Source organism: Brachyhypopomus gauderio, chromosome 10 (genome assembly GCF_052324685.1).
Source record: "Brachyhypopomus gauderio isolate BG-103 chromosome 10, BGAUD_0.2, whole genome shotgun sequence".
Lineage (NCBI taxonomy): Eukaryota > Metazoa > Chordata > Actinopteri > Gymnotiformes > Hypopomidae > Brachyhypopomus > Brachyhypopomus gauderio.
The window spans coordinates 15,597,738-15,603,766 of NC_135220.1; positions in this window are offsets into that span (position 1 = coordinate 15,597,738).

Genomic DNA, 6,029 nt, shown 5'->3' on the forward strand with positions numbered 1-6,029 from the left:
TTCTACTTTGCAAAGTTATTTGCACATTCGCGCGCTGCTTGGAGCTCCTGCATCAGCGGGTCTACACATCGCCCGCAGTTCTATTTCCTGGAGTCCTATCTCGTGAAGTCCAGCAAAAGTATATTGATTGCCTACACTGAAACTCAAGTGTAAAAATGAACCAAACAATAAATGAGAAATGTATTTTTTGTTCTGAAACCATTTCAATTAAAAACAATTCTGAAAAGACGAAATTTGATCATATTATCTCATCCTGAATTTAAAGCGTCCCAGAAATCACCAACTGTCCTGGGCTGAATGTAACAGACAGTGACACAGCGGCACACTGTTCTAATATATCTAATTCAGTTCATTTTAACAAAATTTAATTTGGTTAAATTATCCACATCAACCACACACATGAGCAGACACACACACACACACACACCATCGTTCACTCACATGTATACATAATACAGGTGCACATCATATGATTTCACTGGACTGGCTTTGTTGTCTGGTCCTACTTTAACAGTCTGCATTTGAGTCACTTGCAGGAGTTAGTGCTTAAATTAACATTTTTTAAACATACATAATCACACAGTGCTGTTTGTATGTGTGTATGTGTGTGTGTTTGTGTATGTGTGGGTGTATGTTTTGGTGTGAATGCCCATTTCACCCATCTAAACAGTGGGCTGTATGCTATATACCCACTTTGGGTATTTTGTTCACTTTTTTGTTCACATTTTGTTCACAAAGTATGCTCACAATACTCACAATACTGAACACACTCACAATATTCACAGTATCCACAATACACACCACACACACCATACTCGATAACACTTTAGAGGGCCTACTTTTGATCATGTTTTTTAGTGTTTACCCAGCTGTAAACCTGTAGTACCTGGTCCATTGAGTTAAAATTTTAATCTGTAGTACCTGGTCCATTGAGTTAAAATTCTAATCTGTAGTACCTGGTCCATTGAGTTAAAATTATAATCTGTAGTACCTGGTCCATTTACTTAAAAGTATAATCTGTAGTACCCGATCCATTTAGTTAAAAGTATAATCTGTTGTACCTGGTTCATTGAGTTAAAAGTATTCAAGTATTCAAGAGATTGTATTTTGTCATTGTAAGTAACATGTACCTTTGCCTCACCTTTAGGTGATAGTCTCTCTTCAGTGCATGTTCTGAGCATCACTGATGTGTTTTGCAGTGTTGTTTTTTAAACAGTATGCCACAGCTGCTGAAGTTAGTGACAGTGCTGGGCCTGTGTCGACTTCCATCTCCAGCTCGACTCCTGAGCCCTGAGCAATGATTCATATGATTCTGAAATACTGTGTAGTGCAAAGAAGATCATCATTCTCAGTCTGGGCTGGAGGCAGAGACATATTTCTGTTATGATCCTTGCTTTATTGCCTTTTTGTTTGTTGCACACCGAAAGCTGTTTTCTTACTGAATCTACAGTGTTTGGTGAAATGCTGTAGAGTTAACCCTCTTCTGTGGACCATCCTATGCATCCAGCATTTAAATCTATCAGCGCATTAGTACGTCCATCTTCAACTTTCCAAGGCTTTCACTGTCTGTTTAGCTCAGACTCATATTCTGTGCATAGATATTTTCTCCTTACTGATGATTCTGCTGGAATTAGAATTGTGATTCTATTAGTAGTCATTTGGGGGTTAATAACATTTGTAGTGTTTTAACTGTGTCTTTGAATGTTTTGTCCAAGGGTTGATGGACTGGGCTGTAGTGAGGGCCAGTATGTTTTGAGGCCTATCAGGCTAGGCAGTGTTAGAATATTCATGCTAGCCCCAGCAGTACCCTCTCATCGCGGCTCCCAGTCTCTCACTGTGAGATTCATCTGTATTATGGGGCCTGATTTATAGCTCCTTAATTGTACCTTCACGCACTGCATGTCTTAGCAAAGGTCCTCATGGGTCCCTTTGGTTTTTACATGTCCACGACTCCTCATTTTCACTCCTTTCCAAGGAGATTGGCTGTCGTCTCAAATATGGACATCCTTCAGAAGGGGTTCTTTTGGACTCTGAATAGACTTTCTTATTTTCTGGAATCTGGAATGTTTTCTCTTAACTGGAAACTGATGAAAATAGGGATTTGCCTCGTTTTGCATTCCAAACCATGTGTGAAATCTCAAACTGCTGAATTCAAAAATCAGCATGATTGGATTTAACCTCGTTATATCACACTTTAGACAGTCAGATAAATTCCCAGCATTCCTGCTGTTCTCTTTTGTTTTTCGCAGTCAGTTTTGGAACCTGCTAACTGATTAATTTCATGAGTTACACAGGACATAACTGTAAGTCTGTCCAAAACCAGTTCAGAGATCAGCACTCAAGGCCCTGAAAGGGCTTCCGTTTCTTATAGTTGAGCAACTGTGTGTGTTGCTTTTGCCGTCCAGGTTCAGTGGACATGCTGAGATTAGTGTTCTGCAGCACAACGGGACGATATACGAGCTGTTTTCCTGTTGTAGCCCCTGTGTTTGTCCGAGACGGAAGGCTCTGTAGCTCTACGACTCTCCAGACACCCTCCTAGAGCAGCTGAAACAATCACACTTGTGTAAATGGCTGTCATTTCCTTGAGTGTGACTGGACTTGTACATAAAACTCATGGTAAGGTATAAAGCACTCAAGCCCCAACAAAGGCTGAAACAAATAAAAAGCTTGGGGACCGGGGAGTAATTCACACGTGGATATATTACATCATACCAGTGATGGATTGTTGACATGCTGACCTTGTTGTTATTCACGACATGGGAATTCCACTGTCCACCTGTTCTCCATTGAGCATGGATAAGTAGCATACTAACCACATATCCTGCAATCACCCCACACTCACCTCACACTCATCAAAAAAGCAATCTAAAAATGTCCCATAGTGAATGTTCCAAGTGTCAGAAAAAATCACTAAAAATTATTGCAATTTAACCATCTATCAGAAACTAATACAAACCTTGACTCAGTTAATCCATTAAATAATGCTAAGACAGGTGTTGTTGTGCAAGATTCTTGTGAAACTATCTAAATATCATGTTCACATTTGTTTAAAAAATATGGTGCCACATATGATGCTACATATTTCATTCAAACACTCCTAACACAGAGTTTGTTTTGTAATGTGTGACACCTACCACAGGTGTTATGTCTTAACCCTGATGTTGAGTGAGCTTGCTTCTCTGTGCGTTGTTGCTGCTACTGCTGTGACTTTGAAGAACTTCTGTTGAAAAATATTTTCCAGCTGTTTGTAACAATGTCCGAGTAGCATAGTGAAGCAGTCTGAAGCCAAACTGTTCTCCTGAGGTTGAAATCTACTTGTTGGAATATTCCAGTTCTTGGTAGTCAAGTACAGGACATGTACGTGACATTCTGCACGTGACATGAAAAAAAATATGTTCTGGTTCTGGTCCAGTTGTGATGAGGCTACAATTCGTATAGGCTCACCAAAACTGGACAATAATAGATTGGGAAAACATTGCATGGTCTGATGAGTCTCGATTTCTGCTACTGCGTAGTATCAGAATTTGGTGTCAACAACATGAAAGCATGAATCCATCCTGCCTTGTATCAACAGTTCAGGCTGGTGGTGGTGGTGCGATGGTGTGGGGGATATTTTGCTGGCACACTTTGGGCCCATTAGTACCAATTGAGCATCGTGTCAACACCTCAGCCTACCTGAGTATTGTTGCTGACCATGTCCATCCCTTTATTACCACAGTGTACCCATCTTCTGATGGCTACTTCCAGCAGGATAACGCGCCATGTCATAAAGTGCAAATAATCTCAGACCGGTTTCTTGAAGACGACAATGAGTTCACTGTACTTGAATGGCCTCCACAGTCACCAGATCTCATTCCAATAGAGCACCTTTGGGATTAGGTGGAACGGGAGATTCACATCATGGATGTGCAGCTGACAAATCTGCAGCAACTGTGTGATGCTATCATGTCAATATGGACCAGACTCTCTGAGGAATGTTTCTAGTACCTTGTTGAATCTATGCCACAAAGGATTAAGGCAGTTCTGAAGTCACAAGTGGGTCCAATCCGGTACTAGCAAGGTGTACCCAAAAAAGTGGCAGGTGAGTGTATGTGCAAGGTGTATCAAAGCAAGGCATTTCTAGATTAAACACACCCCATCCAGCACTGGTCACTCTAAAGCCAGTACAACTCCATCTCTTTCACTTTCACTGAAACCGATAGTAAAATAGTCAGCTTTGGTTTTCAACAACTTGCATCTTTTTATGAGATCAAACAGTAAAGGAACGTGAGACAAATAGTTAGGCCACACTCTGTTCTTAAAAACCTGTAATTACACTGCTGTACATTAAAGTACAGACTACTGATGCATATAGTATGAAACCAAATGACTGTTCGGAGTGTTTTACTTTGAGTAATCCATGGGGGGGAAAGAGGAAGAGAACTCATCTGAGACAATCTGAAACAAAACTCTCCCTGGTTCGGTGAGGGGAAAGGTCATCTGCTTCCTCTTTTGCTGGACTACAGTTTGCCTCCATCAGCCAGCACAATGGGAATGAGTTCAGTGCTTCAGCTGATTTATTCTGCTTCAGCCACTGATTCGTTCAGCTTCACTCAACGCAGCTGATGTTCGACTGGCGTCTCGTGTATTTCTCAATAACTGGGAAACACGATATAGTACAAAACATACTCTTACTCCAGGGCATGAGGAGAAAAGCCAGAAAGAAGCAAAGCCATTTGCTTTAAATCTGCTTAAAAGTTTCCTGCATTAATCAGAGGGATTACAGACAGAAGCAAAGCATGTCTCTCCTTCTCTATCACAGGGAGCTCTCCTGCTCCTACAGCTCCATCACAATGTTAAGAAATTCACAACGAGGAGAGTAAAGGTGAAAACTATCATCCCACATTCTGAAATGAACTTAGAAATAAACATGGGTCCTCCATTAAAAAAAAACAAACAAATGGGCTCAACTGTGAAAAACATATTCCATTCATATATGTATATAAAGTTAAAACCTATTTTTAACTTGGTCTAGGCTACAGGTAATTAAAGGGAAAGGAAACTGTTTTCACGTGAGGCCATTGTGTGCTCATTGCCTTCATTTTCTTCCCTAATAAGTACACTGAAGTGTTGTTTAACACGTCACGTGTGAAGAGACACTGGAGAAAATGTCTGACTTCCAGCTTTGGGTCTTTGTCTTCTGGGGCCGAACCAAACATGGTGGATTGGCAGACATTTCTGGATCACAGGGGGATGAGAAATGAAGTAAAGAAAGTGAAAGTTAACCTTTTGGGACATGTCATCTGCCTCTCAGCGTCTCCAATACCATGCAAACCTACTACTTCCTCTGTCTACTTATAAACTTCCTGTTGGCTGTCCTGTGATTAACCCACACTGAATCCAAATTCCTTAATTTCATGACAACATTTGCATTGGGTAGCTTACTTAAACAGCTCCCCGTCACCTTTACTGTGCTGATTATTCCTGTAATTACACCACAGATGCAACTTGTGTTTACTGCATAGTTGGGGTAATAATCACACGTGAGCTGACCAGGAAAGGCAGGAGTATTACGTGCTAGCAAATGTCGTGTTGGAGTTCCAAGGAGCACAACCTGTGTGATATACCTGATGTAAACATGACACTACGGAAGAGTCCCTGCCAAATGTGTAAATGTATATACCGGAAACCATAAATGTATATTAGATTCCTGTGAAAATGTAAATACATTCACCACGTAGATCAAATTTACATGAAGCTTAAGTTGAATGTTGTGGTGTCCTAGTCTGCACAAGCACTCTCCATGTGGAGTGAGATTAGTGCTGACAGCCAGGGTCCTGTTCACCCCCAATCCCCCCCCCCCCCCCCCCCAGAGAGGCAGCCGCTTGCAGATATCCCCCTCCCCCCCCAGAGCCGAGCTAGGTCCTGCAGACTTGCTCCAAACTATAATTAACACAATAAAAGTTTCAACTGCATTTGGCAACTGCACATTTTACGATGGCTATAAATAATGAATCACAGTTTCAGCTGCACAAGATGTTAGAAAGCCA